Source organism: Pezoporus flaviventris, unplaced genomic scaffold (assembly GCF_033815535.1).
Source record: "Pezoporus flaviventris isolate CSIRO_AGI_PZ_B2104156 unplaced genomic scaffold, CSIRO_AGI_Pfla_v1 ptg000001l, whole genome shotgun sequence".
In the NCBI taxonomy this organism is placed as follows: Eukaryota; Metazoa; Chordata; class Aves; order Psittaciformes; family Psittacidae; genus Pezoporus; species Pezoporus flaviventris.
The window spans coordinates 4,983,030-5,002,324 of NW_026892549.1; the positions used below are offsets into that span (position 1 = coordinate 4,983,030).

At 41.0% G+C, this 19,295-nt stretch overlaps 1 protein-coding gene and 1 long non-coding RNA gene across 7 annotated transcripts in view; one reads left to right on the top strand and one right to left on the bottom strand.

Moving 5' to 3' along the window:
* The window catches only part of SEMA5B (semaphorin 5B), a 277,220-nt gene that overhangs the window by 193,497 nt on the left and 64,428 nt on the right, over positions 1 to 19,295 (bottom strand). Inside the window, exon 1 of one of the 6 annotated variants that reach the window (XM_061468849.1) lies at positions 7,837 to 7,954. The exons of the other annotated variants lie outside the window; for them this stretch is intronic. The gene's annotated coding sequence lies outside the window, so the exon portion shown is untranslated. Of the gene's footprint in view, positions 1 to 7,836; positions 7,955 to 19,295 lie in introns of those variants that run through there. 6 annotated transcript variants of the gene reach the window in all.
* On the top strand, positions 3,563 to 7,122 carry LOC133272989 (uncharacterized). Its single transcript, XR_009744655.1, has 3 exons — positions 3,563 to 3,738; positions 4,529 to 4,706; positions 6,798 to 7,122. It is a non-coding gene; the product is annotated as an uncharacterized LOC133272989 (long non-coding RNA).

Genomic DNA, 19,295 nt, shown 5'->3' on the forward strand with positions numbered 1-19,295 from the left:
TACCAGGTTGTATGAAAATAAGACACATCAAACCTCCAGGACTGGTAGTCTTTTCTGAAAAGTAAACCACTGGTCAGCACAAACTCTCGGGTTTGATCAGCAGAAGGACTTTCTGTCTGCAAACTGCCTAACTCTCTAAACATAATAGCCCCCTTCTGGACAGAGAATAGAGGATTCCTGAAACTCACCCTTTGATCTGCAAGAAACTGAGCCTTCTCCTGAAATTACTCCTCAGATGTTTAATTCTCTCTCAGGTTACAGGATGAAACCTTTCCTATCTCTCTATTAAAGCAGCATAGCATAGTCTTTCAGAACTTTGGAAGTTCATTTCACATTTGTTTTAACAGGAATGGGATGTTCAGAGATCCTGTTGAGGTAAAAAAAAAATCAGACCTGTAGACTGTGCTCAATCAAAGCCAAGAAAATCCCAAGCTCTGCAGTCCCTCCACAGTGCTGCCATCAATTTAAATAGAAGCAGGGTAATGTAAGTATAACGGTCAAACTTCCACCTCCACATGTGCCTCCAAATCTGTGCTGTCTTAGCCAAAGAAGGGAATTCCCATATTAAAAGAACAAACTGTCCATCCTGACGCAAAGAGCCTGTGGGACTACAGGCAACATCTAGCAAAACACCTAGCTCACAGCCTCTGTGGAGCAGAAGAAAGCAGGCACCTCCACTCTCCCCAAGGTTACACTTGCCCCTCCACAGCTGCCAGCTGAGTTCTGCTCAGTGAGATATGCTGGCAGGGGCATGACTGCCACCTTCTCACTGACTGCTCCCCCATCCCTGGGCAAGACATGTTGCCTTGCCTGAGCATGCACAAGGAGAGTACAAAAATGCTCACAACCACTTTTGAAAAATATTCAAGCACTGCAGATAAAAACCCCTTTGACCGCCATAGTGCAGGTGGAGCTGTACCAGAACCACCACAGGATGTGAATGTCTTCTCTTCATTAATGGGTTTCAGCCTCTCCTCATCTCCAGTCCAAGGCAGGGAGATGTTATTGTCCTTTTCCAAGCTATAAAAAAGCCCAACATATAAAAAAGGTCCCTCAGGACATGCACATCTGTACTGCAAACTGATCCCAAAATGCCACAAACCCAACCTACTGCCCTTCCCTCCAGCCCAGCCTAATTCTCTGAATTTCATAATGATTCAAAGCACTATTTAAAGCCCCTACAGCTATGGGTGTGTGCAAGGAATTAAGGCTGAGCCAAAAAATTTGAATTCAGTAGCTCTGGTTGGGATTCTTCTTGGTAATAGTGAAACACAGAGCTGTGGGGTTTTAACCTGACATGGAAAAGGTGGTATCTGTCATCTGGGTTATGAAGTAAACCCCCAAGAAGATACAGTAACAATGCCAATGTTCTCTCCTTCCCAATTAACCTGTTTCCTCAACAGTCCAGTAGTGGCCATCCAGCGCAGCAGAGCTTGCCCAAGCCTGCTGCTTGCTTGCATAGCAAGGGCTGCTATGAAACAGAAAAGAAAATAGATACAGAAGAACAGCTACTAATATCTCTTGCAGTCTCCCAGTACAAAGGAAGTGGCCAGGCACAGTTACACACTGAAATGAAGGACAGCCAGGATAGCTGACAAGGTTCAGAGGTCCACAGCCATGGTTTACTGCTCAAACTGTGCTAAGCTCTTTAGGTAAGCTTTATTATTACGGATGGTATTGCTTGCCCTAGATCTGATGACCAAAATGGGGTTGTTCTGCATAATCCTTTAGAGGCCGCTTATAAATCAGAGAACACTTCACCTCTGGACACATGGCACTAACAGATAATAAGGTAAATGGTCTAATGTTTTAACCTTAACAGGCATTTGCTTGGGTTATTGTAGACAAAAATGAGGTCAGGGGCTGTGGTCATGAGGAAGAGCCTCAGTCCAGGGTCATCTGCACCAGCCTGGCCTTTATAGTACTGTGCACATAGCTGACACATAACAGCAAATTACAGGCTGGAGTTGCAAAGGTAAGAGGGGGCTGCACAGCAAGAGATCTACTCCTCCTGCACCCCACAGGCAGCAGTCATCTCTCCCTCCTGGACTCTCACAGTCTTTTTGTCTATTAGAAACAGCAACAGCAGCTACACGATTGCTCTGAAAATAATTTCAAAGGCATCAACCCCTAAAAACACACAGGAAATACAATCTGCTTCTATATGAGCCCTTCCACTTTTCTGAGGCATTGGAGGGATGTCCTTCATAAAACATAAGAGTAGACTCTTGCTCAGACTCCATATCTGTATGGTTCCCTAGATACCGAAGAGAGCCCAAAGGCAGGTCTGGCATCTCATCCCCTTCGTATAAACTCTTTCAGAAAGTTAGAACTGACTTTGACACGAACATGCTGAGAAGTGGGGAGCCATCTCTACCATTCTGGGGAACATGCCAAACCCTGTATTGACACTCCCCACTCTGTTAAAAACAAAGCAAAAAAACCCAACAAAACAACTCTCCTGTTTGCTACTGATTAGGCAGCCGAATTAAAACTGATGAAGTGATTGGATAGGATCCAAAGCTGTTTATCTGCACATAAATCACAGCCATGCTTTACTCAGCCAGTATGGATTTACTTAGCTAGGGGAAAGACCTCTTATTCAGAATGCTGATCATTATAGCAATTAAAATATCAATGAAGCAAACATTTGGGATAGAAAGCTGTTAGGGGGTCCTGGAGAAATCAGTCCATTAAATATGAATTCTAACAAATTTCTAACTTAAAAAAAAAAAAAAAAGATGCTTTAATAGAGAGTTGGTTTGTTTCTTCTGATTAAGTGTATTATGTTAGAAAAATCCAATTCTAAAGGAGGAAAGACACAAATTAACTAGCTGGACATGCCAAAGGAGATTAAAAAGGAAGGCTGATACATATTTCATGATCACAAGGGAATAAAAAAAAAATTGAGAGATGTACTGTCAAACCAGACACAGTGTTAATAGCTAAAGTATATGGCAATAAGGACTGCTGTTCCCACAGCTATTAATGTAAACTGAAAATTGGGAGCAGGCTGCAGCAAAAGAAAATAAATCACACTTTTTTTTTTTTTCACTTTGAAAATATGTGTAAAATAAAGACCTACCCCCAGCATTCACCCTCTGCAACCCACTCCCCCCAGCAGCAAGACAAGGACTGTCATTTCAGCAAGGTACAACTTCCAGGCAAGTGAGACAAGTGACAATTTCTTACTATTAATCATGGCTTATTTATTTATGCAATTTTTCTACTTATCAGAATCACTGGCCTGGAGATTATCTCCCCCTTCCCTTTTAAGTCTTGAGAAACTATTTAACATGGGAAGTGGATAGGGGGGGCAAAGAGGGGAGAGTGTCATGTAGCCAAGTTACGCATCCCAGCTGGAATTTGGGATGATGTCTTGCAGTTCTGACTCCTTCAGCCAAGTTTCATACAGGAAGCATGAATGAGCCAAGGGTGCAGTGAAATACACTGAAGCCAATAAACAGCACTTGACTCCATTAACACACTCATGCTATGGATCCCATCATGACACCCTTAGTCACCTTGCAACATGCTTGTTCACAAGGTAGCCAATGACTTGCACAAGAGAAAGGTTCAGGAGCCAAGAATATCCTCTGATGAAGCCTTACAGATATGGAATATGTATGCATGTGGGATGTGCATGCAGATCCACTGCAGAAGAGCGAAATGCTGCTCACCTATAAGGCTTTTATTACGGAGATTCTGGCTATGGAAGGTCATGGTGTTATCAGTGAGGTAAAGAGTGAATTGGAACATTACAAACCCTGGGAAGACAACCCCCTCTTGGACAGATGCGTCTCTCCAAGCCAGGGTTGGGTACAGGGGTACCAAAGAGAAGCAGGCATCCCATCAGTTTATGCAGGTTTTGCCCATATGAAACAATCTGTTCCAGCTGTGCCACAGAATAGGAATTTGTCACCAAGTGGCTGGCAGAAGCGATTCACTCTAAGACCCTGGTTTTGTCTTCAGTGTTAGATTATTTACCTTTTTTCCCCAGTTACCCACAGCGCACACACAGTGCTGATCCTCTCCTACTCAACACACCTTGTGCATCAGTTCCTCCCCAACTCAGACAAGAAGGTGGCTTCATATTTAATGAAAACCCCTTAGATGACCAGGAAGAAGTTTCTAAATTTCTTAGATTAAAATTTTGTAACACATATATTGCAAGTCTGGTGGTTACTTTCAAAAGCTATTAGTAACAAGAATAATTTCACCCAGCATAGAAATACCTCCATTTTTGTGCTGGAGTAAGAGATAACTTCTAATGAATGTAGTTGACAAATTACTTCATAAATTTTGGAGTCATCAAGATAAAGGGCTTTATATAAATGTTGTATGATTTTTTTAGATATATATAAAAAACACTTTTACTGGACTGTTGATAAAAGCCTGAGCTACAAAGGACCTCTTTCCCCCCGTTGAGAAAAGGCAAGCTGCTACACAAATCAGTTCAATCTCTGCCTTTCAAACAACATAAAGCAGTATAACTTTCAGGAATAACACCTCATCTGTTTTCTTCCAGACTGCCTATCAGGAATCAAGGAGTAAGTAAACATTTGAAAAGTGTTCCTCTGAGAGCAAAGGTTTAGATTTGAGTCACAGGATCCATTGAAAAGAAAAATTGCTTTTGTGCATTGGGACAGTGTCTTCCCTTCTGAAAACTTTCTACAAAGAGTAAATGGAGATAATCTTTTTACAAGGTATAGCCTATATGGAAATTCATTATTGCTTCCCTTTTAAAAAGTCAGGATACTTCAGAAAGGGAGAATGGGCCCACTATTAAAAAAAAAAATAATAAAATGTATGCACAAGATTTCCTAACAACTATAGCCAGTAAAAGCATAGTTAAAAGATTTACCATGGTCTAAAGCTAAGCTCCTGTTGATGAGAACATGAGATAAAAAAAAGAGGAAAAGACATAATAAAGCCCTAATTCACTAATAGTATTTAATGCAGAAATGGGGGTAGGTATACACAGAGATTGTTGATTAAATACTTTAAGGATCCATTCCTCTAATAATACAAAACACTCGCAAGAGTAAGGTTCAGCGCTGCCGCTCCCTGAAGACTGCATTACTGCTTGTTAGCCCTGCTCAATCACTGCTGTGGAGGCACAGCTGAAAAGAATCATTGTTCCTGCTTTACAAAAGCAAAACTGAACCTCCAGAGAAGGTGAGTGATTTGCACAGGATTTTTTGGCAAGCCAGTGGCACAGCTGGGGGAAGGGAGGAACCCAAACTTAAGGGCCAGTGTCTCCCAAATGCTAGTCACCATTGCTTGCAATGTTTCTACTGAGAACACCATGAAGTTAGCCATTATTTTCATTCCTGCCTACTCCACATACAGCTACAACTATTAACTTAAGTCTGTCACCAAAAGCATGTATGTGATGTGGACGGTCACAGAGGCAGGGCATGGGATACTGCTTGAAGACAACATCTACGTCTAAATTCTAGTTTCAACAGGTGTGCATCTAAATAAACTCTTTCCTTCAGTGGATTTATATTGGTGATAAAAATTTGATCCTAAAAAGGTCTAAATTAAACCTACAGTTGCTTGGAAATAGTTTTCTGCTCTAGCTGACATTTAGCCCAAATTCAGACTGATTACATAGCATAAGTATGGCAGAGCATAATCCTGCACTATATGCACTCTGTGATACCTGGACAAAGCAATGTAAGTCATGAAGCCAGACAGAGCACCCTGGGTGGTCACACCAAGCCACACACTTTTCTTTAATACTGATTAATTTAGGTGATTGGATGAGTCAAAGATTCAGAGGGAGCTTTAGTTCATTACTTTTTTTTTTTTCCTTTGGCTAATGCAAAAGAAGTTTGAGGAGACAGAGGATCTTTTTAGCATATAGTCATGACTCTCATTAGCATTGAAAATATGAATATCAGGAGTTCAAGTGGAGATAGAAAATAATTGCAAACATCTTCAGTCAAAGAAAATGCCTATTCCTCTTCCAAAGAGTGAAGCTGCTGAGCAGCATTCTGAGAGATGAAGATCAGAGAAGTAAAACCCATAGATCAAAGTTCACTCTTTGCATTGTTTCTAAACCAGACCCAGGATATAGTAAGTAGATCTGCCCAGGAAACTTCCAAAACCACTCTCTTCTGACCGTGAAGCTTGATTTGTCAATAATGACACATCCAGTCTCTTGGTTTTTCCGCGCCTACTAAAAAAGAGGTGTGAGGGGACCAAGCTTGTCTTCGTCTCTTTGTCAGCACCCTGTGCAGCTCCCTGCTGCCTCATGTGCAGGACTCAGGGGAGTTTCTAACAGGGTCTGCTACACTGTTGATGGCTCCAAGCCAGCAACCCCAGCTTGCAGCAGCCATACCACAAACTAAAATACTGAAAGTCCAAGCAGATTTTATGATCAAATTCACAGGGCTTCTAGGACTCCCAATAAGCAGTCAAATAGCTCTTAGTAAGATAACATTCCTCTGCCTCTAGACTGCCCACAGTACAGGAGGGACTTATTTCAGCAAGCCTCCAGAGCATATGGGGCACACAGGTATTTCTTTCCTCTAGGGACAGTGGCAGACTGTTCCTTTGGCTATGTATTTTTCTCTAGCAGCAGGATTAGGCCATATGGTCCTGTCTTCCCTCATCAGAACACCAAATCTATGCTCAGTATACCGACTTGCAGGTGAACAGATCCTGCAAACCTCAATCCTGTATCTGGGATTTCTGGGGCTTACTGAAGACCTTTCTGCTGACTGTTGCCTGCAAATGGCATCACCTGATAAATTCCCGCAGCCTCCTTCATGTCTCTTCTTTTTCAGAGGATTCCCAGGCTAGAAGCTGCCTGAAGGACCTGCCACTTCCCCTGAAACTGTTTTGTGTGAACCCATGTCTTTGCCAACAGTCCAAAGTGAAATGAATCCACGGGATGGGACAAGATGGGTTATTCTGAAAAACTCTATGTCGGTCCATTATTCTACAAAATCAGAGAGAAACACTTTCTATTTCTGTCAAAATAAAAAAATAAGTTTCTATAAGGAACTTAAAAGTACCTTTCTATTTTCCAAACAGAAACTCCAACCTTTCCAAAGTGGAAACTTTTCCTAGTTTCAGACAGCACAAACTGGGCGCAAACTATAAATAGTATCTTCTTGTAATGCTACAGTGGAAAAGCAGTATTACAAAGCTAACCCCTTGCAATGCTGTTAACTTAGTCTGGGATATATTCTAGGACCAAACTAGTTTCCATTTCACCATTCCCCTGCCCAAACTGCATCACATCTACCTATACAGAGTTACTGTGAAGTAGCAGGCATTTGTGTAACAATGAACTCTGGATAAACACACCAGCAACATTAACAGGGATTTGAACAGATATAACTAGGGCCTGAATGTGACCTACATTACATTTTTAGTTAAACTGTGCTTCCCCCACCCACGAAATAGCATCTACAAAAGTTGCATCAATTCCCTGCACTGCAGCAGGCACACATTTTTTGAATCCAAATGGTTACAGAAACTCACCTACTCCACACACAGTCTGAAATACAAGGTACTTGCTCCCAGCAAAGGCAAAGTCAACGTCCTATTTTGTCCAGTGACAGCAGAATTAAGAACTCCCTAGGCCATTTGAAAAACCCTACATCTAATGTCTGTCATGCTTTGCTTTGCCCAAATTCACAAATAGGCTGCTACGGCCTCAGAAAACAGAGGCCAAGTCTTCCAGCTCCCAGATTTGTGCTTTTACTTGGTAATTCCTCTCGTCACTGAGGCAGGAGAAACACAAAGATCAGAGACCAAAACCCCTCACGCTCAGCAATCTGAAGACAAGAGACATGTGTCATTCCATCACTAACTCACCAGCCTAGAGGCCAAGTCCAAGACGAACGTCCCAGCAGCATCCCAAGGTCAGCGTCCCAGAAGGTGAACCCGTTAAGAATTAGTGAAGTAAATGCTCTCTCTCAGAGGCAGTCCCACTCAACGCCCTGGACTCTGCAAACTTCCTTCGCTGGCATGCCTCTCTAGCCTTCTTCCTATTATTTCATAAGATTGTTTGTGGATGATTTATCTGAAAATGAATAAATAGATAAATAAATACTTTTCCTTTTTCTTTTCCCCTTCATTAAAAGTGTGCCTGCATTTGGATGATATAACAATGATGTTACAAAGTTCTACTTAAGCAGGGCACTCTCTACTTCTGTCAGGTCCTTCCTCTTTCCTGAGTTATGTGACTAATATCTTGGGAAAATAGCTCATAGCCTTCCTAGTGAGCATTGCCTCCCCTTCTCCCTTGTCCCTCCTCAGAACATTTTTTTAAACTACTTAAGTGATCCCATGCCTGATCTGAGTATCAAGTCTGATTTAGCCATCATCTCTGAAGGCCTCACTTTTCATCCATCAATGACCAGGACATAGAATCGCTATTCAATGTAAACATGACTCAGTTTAATTTTTCCAAAGACCACTTGTTTACTTTCTGGTGGAGACTAATGAGTAAATATTAGTTGATTGGCTAGAATTTCATGAAGCCTAACTAAAATGAGGACTCCAGATAGCTAGATGCAGCATAAACATATGTTAAAAGGTTTGTAATCGTCCCCAGGACTAAAGAGGCATTCTCTGAGGCAGCCAGGAAAGGGACTGAAGTCAATTTTCTGAGTCTTGGTGTTTAAACATAAGCCATCTTTCTTCCATATCTCTGTTCTCAGCAAATACTTACTTTCTGAGTTTCTGCCTAGCTAGCAAATATCTAAAGCTAGCAGTTATCCACCTCCAGTATCAACTCAGTTACAATTTTAATTGCTATTGGTTTCCTAAGTCGTTGTCTCTTCTCATAGTAATTTTGCTGAAAATATACCTCCCGTCACCGCATGGGCTCCATTCTAATCAAGCAGTGCTGTTCTCTCCACATGTTTGGCACCACATTTAAAAATCAAAATGCCAAGTTCCCCTGCAAACAACTCAGATGCAGCACTTATATATGCCTATCAAATGCAGAGAGGAGTTAAACTTTGACCCTAATAAGCTGATATATGAAAACATGACAGCATTTTTTTGGCTAGAGGAAAATAGAGATTAGTTATAAAGCCCTTACTTAATTCTTCATGTCTGTATCGCAAAACAAGCAATTATAAATCTCCTAAGATTGTTCTAAACAGTACAAGTAAACTTAACAAAATGAGATACACATGCCAATATCATAAATACTTTTCCAAACAGAAATGCAAGGCACAGATACAGTACCACTTCAGGTCAGTCCAGTGCTGTAGTAATTACCAGTGTTAAGAACACACAAAGCAAAGACCAGATTCATAACAGAACCCAGCCTTTTTCACCTACAAGGAAAACAAAGTTCAAAGAAAACCCAGAAAAGAATGAACAAAACTTCAGAGAAGTAACGAAATCCTTGAGCCTGCACTATATACAGAGCTATTGACGGCTCTGTTAGTGAGCTGAAGAGGAATGGCATAAAGGACGGAGAATCCGCCAGACACTGACAAGCCAAGATAAAATGAAGAGAAACAGTTATAAACAAAGACTTGTTTGTCCTTAGTGATGAACTACTCTGTTCAGCTACAGACCCAGAGCAGAGACAAGAATTAGGCTATGGTATCTAAGCAAGAAAAGGTGAATGACACCTTCTTAAAGGAGGGAAGCTAAATCCTTAGTTTAACAACACAGGAAAGAGTTTTCTCATCCTACAAAGCTTCTCCCATTTTACACGGGGATAAAAATGAGACCTTCTCAGGAAAGACCACATGGCATATGCACCCTCAGGAACAGCCTGATGCCCCAGCACCAAAGACTAAAGTTTAAATCTCCATGCTGCCTAATAACTAGATCCTGTAACATTTGTCTTTCACTTCTCAGCCAAAAGTCTAAGCCACAAAGTTACTGGCTATTCAGAGAGATGCATATTATCTGTGTCTTAAATAGTGACCCGCAACAACTAGCACATTCCCAATTGACTCTTCTTTCTAATAACACGACACCAGCCTGCCTAAGCTATACAAGATATCCCAACAAATTCTGACACACCTGTGCTTTCACCTTTTAACGACAGGACTGTCTGCATGAAGGCACGCTTTAACTCTAATCGCACAGCTTTCTGCAGCTCCATACTTTGATCAGTACAAATATGCACAGGTTTGTGGGCATTAATAGGGACATGTAGGACCTTTACTGAGAGAAGTGAAGGCAAGAAGGAACCAACAGATCATTTTCTCTGACCTCCTGCTGGCAACTCAACTTCCCCAGTCACAGCTGAGCCCTGTAAGTGCTACATGTTAGATATGAACACTGATAATGTGCATATGTAGGTCCAAAAAATATTCCTACAAAACACCCAGGGAGCATTACCTTTCTTAGGGTCCTGGAACAACTCTACTAGTGTAAATAGTATGGGGTCAACAACTTTACATATTGGGTGGATTGAATCTGTGATTGTCGTTCTCTGATCCCAGCCAAAAACATTGAGTTACTTCAGACAAAGTCTTGCACTTCCTCTTGATAATTTGCATCTACTTTCCTCAGCCTTTACAGCTTCTTCTTTGACATTTAGTGCAACTGCTGCTATTGCTTTCACTGACCATCACAAACATTATTACTAATTTTCAGCTCAACTGCAAAGAGTACAGAAGATCTGAGAGCAACTGGAATCACAAGCCCTCCAACCACCCTATAAACTTATGACTGGAACAGAAACTTAGAACAAAAGCTTAGAAACTCACAACTGTAATAAGAAGCTAGCAGCTAGGTAGCCCATACACCCAGTAAAGGATGTTGCAGAACCAAGAAATAAAACAGAATGTATTGCAAAAATTGATTTATTTCTGCTGTAGAGGAAACAGTGTCCACACCAGTACAGATGGCTACTTCTGCAAGCATTTGTGTGTTTGCACTAGGGAAAAAGAACTTGACCAGAAGCCAGCCTTCTGAAATTCTCTGGTAGCTGGAAGTTGATAATTTTCAATTTTTCTGATTAAAATCTCAAAGCTTAAAGAAAGATTTCTATAAAAGCAATGTTTTTTACTGGAATAAATTAGTTTTCCAACCAGCTCTCCAACATAGCCATCCATAGTAGTAGGTAACAACTAGTGCCAGTATTTAGGCTGACCTCTAGTGAAAGGTGTCCCGACTCATGGCAGATGGGTGGAGCTAGATCATCTTTAAGGTCCCTTCCAAACCAAACCATTCCAAGATCCTATGATTGATATTCTTCACAAAAAGCAACACTTCTTTATTTCTCTTTGGGACACCACCCATTTTAATCTCAGGTAATTATGGAATAAAATCTACTGTCTTTTCCACTTCCATTGCTGCTGGCAGAGACCAATGACTTAACATTTTTTTCTTTTATAATGTATAGTTAGAGCCCTAGCAAGCTTTGTCCATCAGATCATTCCTTGAACTTTCCAAATGGCACGAGATCAGAGTTTTACATTTACTTCCTGATCATTATCAAAGTCCTGGAAAAATTGCATTACTTTTTGAGCAGCATAAATTCTTATGAGAATTCTGTTACTTAAACCGAGTAATCATCAGCTGTGTTGGATAACATAAGCCATTTTCATGAACCAAAAGCTAACATTTCAGTTTCAGATATTGCTAAACTCCCCAGTGATAATCTCATCAGATCATCAGCTGTTACCTGGGACCCCTATGAAGCCTCCTTAATTAGGTACTTTGTGCTTGTCAATATATTTAAAACAAAGAAAGAAATTTTAATGTATTATCTGTGCCACAAAAAGATAAACTTTTTTGTTAAACACTTGTCTTCATCCTATTAGAATCACTGACTTAAATATCAGTATCAATTCTTTCATTGTTCACTATTTCCAGTAAGTTTACACTGGAAATACATTTGACCCACTTTTACTCAGCTGTGAGATTCTGGCAGTATGCATTCACAGTCTTTTTTTCATAGAGCCTTCTTGGCAACACAGATACAAGGCTGTTTTCAGACATGCTCCTAAAAAATGCTGTAGCAGGCAGGAGATTAGGAGTCCATTTGGAGATACAAGACCTGGTTAATTAAGATCAACCACTGCATTACAACAGCCACCAGATCAGCTCTGGATCAAGGAAACCATGAAAGTGGACCTTTGAACAGCTACCTTTGGGGTGTCCAGTTGTCTCCACAACACAGTGACGAGACAAAAGCCCAAGCCCCATGCAACCCTAGGAAAAATCCCCACCAGCCTTTCTTTAACATGGTTGTGACCAGACACAAATGCTGTGAGGCTGTAAATCTCCACATGGTCTATAAATCTCAGCTCATACAACCACAGCACACTTAACTTTATGTTTCATATTGTGAAGCCACCAAAAATCTAATTTCCTTCTTCACTGTTGGAGATGAAAAAAGGATTCTCAACATGTAGCAATGCTACTGCAGTGCCTTTATTCAAATATGGATTACTAATGCAAGTAATGGATGGGATGGACAAGGTTGACAAAACACCACTGGGCTCCCTGGTTGAACCCACTGTATCAGGCAGGAAAGATTCAACTCTGCATTTGCTGGATTCAGAACCCAAACTATTTCTGCCTAGTTTGTCATAACTACCTCATTAAGCAAATTATTTCCTTTTCTGCCTGCTCTTAACCATCTAAAAGTTTAGCCTCATTTCCAATTTGAATTTGCCCTTTATTAAATTGAATTCATTGTTCTTTGTGTTACTACTTCTGTTACGTGTCATTTCCTTTTGCCAGTATTAAATGACCCTTAAAATGATCATCCTGCCATTAAATATTTCCTCAGATGAAATTCACTAAATTCACTCCCATTCATCTCCTTTAATGTTGTGGTCTTACTTTGGAGACCCGTTTATGAAGTTAAAAGCACGATCTTGGTGCATGATACCGCAGGTGTGATCTTAGCAACAGTAAAATAATGCATGTGTAAATTCTCTTATCCTGCCACAGCTGTTTTTCAGCCTTCAGGCCTTATGAGTGATTTTGTTCTTTTCAAACACACCACAATAAAATGAGAGGTGTTTTGTTAATTTTCATGATCAAGTCATTCTTTCCATGACTGCCTCCATTTTGCGTTACTCATAGTCAGGTTACATTTGCTGAAGGCTCTGGTTCAGACCAGACTCTCCCTTTGTGGCACCACAAACATCAATACACGAAATTAAAAATCCATGGGATCTCAGTGCTGTTCCAAGCCTCGTGAGAGGTGGCAACCAGGTTCACAATAATGGGAGACACAAGGATCATGCTGCCAAACAGGGACGAAGTTAAGAACTCGCATGTTTTCCTGATGCTGAATCTTGAACTTTGGTGCACAGGATTTACTGTGGAGTGAGGCACTGTCCGACACCAGTAAGGTTAATGCAGTTGTGAGTTTCTACTGAATTACATCTCCCTTCATTTGTATATTTTTTAACTCAGCTGTACTCTTTCATATGCATACTACCTTCTCACTGTTTGATACAATTGTTCCCTCGGTTATGATCTTTTCCTGTATGTTTTTGGATCGGGACCAAACCCCACCTTTTGTGCCAGAAAACCACTGGTTAATGATGCGTTTTTCAGTGCATCTGAGTGAATAAGCACCGCAAATGCTGAGGAGAGCACATTTTGAAGAGAATGAAGGAAGTAAGTCAGTGTGGGAACCGGGGCCCAAAAGCCATTTTGAAAAGACATTTCTGAGCTACCTTAATCGGCTCAGCCTGCCATATTTCAAAACAGCATCAATGGACAGAAGTAATAAAACTTGTCTGATCAGTTTAAGCACAGGCATCCCTCACAGTTGCTTTCTGCATGCGTGCACATGCACTCACACAAACACACACGCTTCTTCACCGCTAGGATCAAGCCTCCTAAATTTCTTCCATGATTAATTTGCAAATTGCTAAAAACACACTAGAGACCCACCTAAAAGACTGTGTTACAGGACATACGTTCTGCACCCTGAAGGTGCTCACTTCTAACGTGTTGTGGTTTTTAATTAAATATGTATATGGACATAATCTGAATATCTAAATAGGTATATGTACATGGTATATGGTATATAAATAGGCATATGTAATATCTAAATAGGTATATGTACACAGACATTTCTGTATAATTTTGGCCTTATATGCCCCCAGAGAGCAAAACACTTGGAAATTTTTCTTTCAGTGGGGCTGTCGCAGCATGGTGAAAATCTCTCTGCTCTTAATTAGTCAAATGCTCTTAAACTCATGGAGATATAAACTGCCAGAAGTAGAAATCTACTAAATGTAAGAAATGTGCTTTAGATAAACAGCAGGGAATGAAGTACAAGATGGCCTACTTGGCTTGACAAAGTTTTACTTTCAGCAGCAGAGCTTTTAGTGTTCCTCCTTTACTTTTAATGAAACTTTACCACAGAATCTTCCCTGTATCATGACCTGGGATTCATAAAAACAATGCAACAGCCTATATATTTTTCTGATTATATTTTCCAGAGCCAATTTCACACAGGTCGTTTATAAGTCACTCACCAGAAAGCAGAAGAGAAGAACGGTTTCCACCTCTTTACTAAAAAGCAAAAAGTCTCAAACCAAACAAAATTGTACACAGCTGTGTGACACCAGCAGTGACTTTTATCAAACCAGATGCCTGGCTGAATGGTGTTTCACTCAGCTGATGTAGCCTTATTGGAAGGTTAACAAACAGGCATGATCTTTGACTAATAAAGGCTGAATCCATCATAAAGGATGATACATTTCAACTTTCAGGGGGGAAGGAGGTGTGTGTGTGGAAACAGGCAGGACAAATCTCTGCTGAGTGCTGAGGGCACTGTTGGCATGACATAACTTGCAAAACAGAGACACGGGCCTTTTACGGGGTTTCACTATGATGGCAGATGGGGCAAGCAGAGCCACATCTTGCTCCAAAGCCCCCTGCAAGGTTCCTTCCTCAGAGCTACAAGGCAAACTCAGAGCTTGTTTCTCAGCCAGAGGATAAGAGAAATCAATGCCCCAGCTCTCATCAGCTTCTATATTTGATGCTACTTATCACTTTGATGGCCTGTGATGCAATTAAAAAGACAAGAGAGGCTTGTCAGCCTGAGTTATTTTTTTTTCCTCCAGACGTAGTAAATGCTCTATCCCTGGTGGTGTTCAAGGCCAGGCTGGACAGAGATTTGGGTGACATGGTTTAGTGTGAGGTGTCCCTGTCCATGGCAGGGGGGGTTGGAACTAGGTGATCTTAAAGGTTTTTTCCAACCCAAACCATTCTATGATTCTACATGAAAGGTCTCAGATGCACACAGTTTCTAAAGCACATATATGGAAGTGTAAGCTGCACCATCCCTGAGAGACAGGGCTGGGCCACCCCAGGCACCAAACGGCTTCCACAGAAAAGAGGAATCCTCATCTGCTCTGTCTACTACAGAAAGCAAGAAGCAAAGATTGATTTTATTGAAGCAAGCCTTCCTTTCATGGATGTGTCCATTTCTGTAGAGCCTAAGCCTGCCAGGCTTCTTGAAGCCACACAAGGAAGCATTTCCAGTACACCCTGTCCCAAGATCCTCCCTCCTTCTGTTCCCTACTCACACACACATGCTCAAATCCTATCGAGGTAAACAAATGATCGGACTTCAGGATTAGGTCTACTGACCTCAGAAGGAATTTTGCTCAAACAAGAATTAAGCCTGGAAGGATTTTGTCCTTACTGAGAGGCTTCTAAGGGTTTTCCACATATGAGCTTCAGTAAAATGACCTGTGGAATTTACATCCCGCTTTACTCCCTCAGTCACTTTGGCAGCTTATCCTGGAGGGCACCAGAGCTGGCATTCAGACAAGCCGTCAGCTCACAGCCTAACAAATTATTGATTCTCTTCTCGCTTTGAAGCAGACAACAACAAACTACCAAATGCACTGCATCCTTCAATTATCTCCCACTAGAGAAATACCTGTTTGTAACATTGGCAGTAAGGGGGCATTTCCATCTCTCGGGCCATCTCAGGTGGATGGAGTATGGCACTTTATGTATTTATTCTTCTGTCTTCAACCAAGGATTGGTGAATAGTGGAGATTTTTGCACAGAACATGACTTCCAAATCCATACTCAGACACAGCAAAAAATATGTCTGAATGTTCAAGTGCACATACATAAAATTGATTGAATTTGGAATGCAAAAGGTGTCCAACAGAAAATGGGGTTATGAGCTTGTTTTCCACATTATTACGTATAAGAAGCAAACGCAGTTTTCCATGTGTCATGCACTTAATGAGCTCCAGATTGCAGGATACAAAAAAGATCTTGACATTGACTTGAAGAAACAAATGTTCAAAATTATCTGGATACATTGAGGCACTTCATCATACACGGCGCATCACCACACTGAGTATCAGTTCTGCAAAATTCCTGTCATTGCTCTGCACCTCATAGCAATGTTTTCCAAGCATTCTTGTTTTCCTCCTGCCTTCTCTGTTGCCCGCTCACTAGGGATGTAGGTCCTTCCTTGACCCACTGCTCTGGAGGAGTTGAGCTTTCTGCTACTGATGGTATCTCAACTCTGCAGCCCCCAAATTCTGAAACTTTTTGGCTGCAGTGTGCAGCAGCCAAAAAGTGCTGGGGACTCATCACTAGGCTAATATCAAGAGTGGCATGAAGAGTAGCACCTAAATCTACCTCTCTGCTAGCAGTCATGGGAGCATCTCTCCCTCATATCAAGGGTTAGAAATGAGAGCATTAGATGGAGGCCTTCACAGACTGTCCCATTGGGGTATATAGGACAGACCCAGGAGCTGAATGAACCCAGGATCTCAGTGTTTTATTACATCTCCTACGCAATGCCTCCCACTGCCTTGTACCACCTCATGTTAGGACTAGGAGGGGTCTTGTGCAAATTCTGTCTGTTCTCAGCTTAGAATACCAAAAAATCCAGCAGACTATCTATTCTGCATTGAAATGCTTCTTCTGCACCTGAAATCAATATGGTTTTCATGCAAATTTGTACTACATGGGCTGCACGGATTCTAAATACTCATTCAGTTGACACACCTAAATAGCTCTGAAAATTATATTGTGGCTTATCAGGTCAATGATCCGCAATTTTATATCTCCCTAAACACATATTTATAAACAGCACTATAAACATTGTTAAGGTTACCGTGTGAAACCCTTATAATATATCTAAGTGTATTTTATGCAAATGCTAATTTTATCAGAAACATTAAGCAGAAAAAAATTACTTTTTTTTCAGCCACTCCTTTTATGATTAAGATTGATATAACAGAGATTTCAAATGTGCAAGAAATACTCTGCACCACAAATACTTCTCATTGCCCCTGTGTACTGCAGTATGTCCCAAATTCAAGAGTCTGCTTTGCTTTAGATAACATTGCCAAGTTACTAAAAAAAAACCCTCAATGATGGGCTATTTGTATCCCAGTGTCATAATAATGTGTCCTGGTGACACTGAAACATCAAGATGTAAACAATAAAGAGGCAGAAGCACGTTGACCCAGGTGGCTAAGTCTAAAAATTTGCAATTACAAAGCAATGTGGTATTTGGACCATCGGATACATCGTTGATATAGGTACTTGCAGAACTAGGTGCCAATTTTAGCACTTCTCAAATGAATTTGCAGACTAAGTTTATATGTTGGGCTCACCGCAGAATAGAGACTCCTACAAATGCGGATTCATATACACTGAAAAGGCTGAAATAATCACTCCTAGCCTCAAGGCAGAGATATAGGAAAACATTTGTTTTCAATATTTAAATTGACTAATACTACAGGATAGCTCATCATTAATACAAACATACAATAACAGGCAGAGGACAGCACTGAGACTGACATCCATCCTGGCTGGCTGATTTTGCAGCCTTAAAATACACTGGATACAAATGAAATATGAGCCACCATTAGAGCTGCAGCAACATCTTAGGTGATGGACTGATAATGAGATGAGGTAGATCATGTATATTTTTTATTGGACTAATATATAAACTGTTAACACATGTGCCCTCAGGCCAAAAAAGTCTTCTGGAGGCTGGTAGCAGAAAGAACATTTCTGGCCCGAAAGCACCTCACTGTTCCAAACCAACACAAAGCTTCCACCTCTGTCTATTTTATCTCAAGCAGCTGAAAATATTTTTTGCAGCCTGTGACAAACAGTCACAATGACAACTTGCACAAACCCAGCAGGCCCAGCAGAAAAGTCCTTACCGCTTAAGTGCCGTTTGCTTTTTTGCACCATCTCTATCCATCCAGGGTATTTATAGAACACAGTCACTGGGACATTCAAAGCCCAATCATGGTGACTTAGCAAGTTTCGCAAGCAGCACAGTCAGGAAAGGAGGAATTGTGTGTGAAAACACACAAATACTTTCACCTGTCACTAGTACTTGAGAGTCCCTGGAAGTGAGCATTGCAAACCGCAATTTAAGGAAGGAAAAATATTGTTGTCAGAGTGTTGTTCAAAGGCAGTCAAATGCGGATTTGGCCAGGAGCGACTTCCATGTCTCTTCTGATAATGTTTCCAGGCAAACTTAAGGGCCACTTAGCAGTGACTTGAACAAAGTGTTTCTAAACTAAAAGCCTGAAGGGGTGTTGGCCGAGTCAAAAAGCTGGATTTTGAAATTAGGGACTGCAAGAATTTGGACCCTGCCTAGACAATCATAGAACCCAAAACCAACTTTATTGTTGTTCACATAATAGCAAGAAACATGAAGCACAGAGAGTTTAAGTGATCTGGCCACCATGATCAGAAACTTCACTGTGATGTGTTGCACTCACAAAATACCTTCTGCACTAGAGCATGGGCTGATTTTTCAAGTCTCTAGGAAGCACATGAATACTCCAATAGGGTTTTCAGCAGCACCAAGACTGAAGTGGTCAGAAAAATCTTTGGATGGTGTTTTTCCTTGAGGCAATACTGTTTGGGAAATCATATAAATTCTGCTGAAATTGTGTCTGAAAGGAAAAAAGGAAGAAAACTGGGAAAGTAAATATTCTGAAATAAGGTTTTGCTTCAGCATGTTCTGTGTATTGTACATCTGAAGGCAGGCTTTTCTGTGAACCCCAAACAAAGCTGCTCCCCCTCAGAATTTCCTTTCTGGTTTTGAAGTTTCCTGGGTTTGTTGTGCAAACACTAAAATCTCACATAAAATATAGATTTTGTCCATCCCATAACTTACATCTGTAACTCCATTCCTCTCTATGGGGACAATGTATCCAAGCACTCCACAAAACACTTCTGTTCTGTGCCTTTTGGTATTGGTAGGCTTCAAAGTATTTTTTTACTTGTGAATTTGTCTGGTTAGCAAGAAATGAGGCCAGGTAGCCCTAAAGTGTACAGCCACCTGCACTTTCAGACAACTCAGTTAGTTA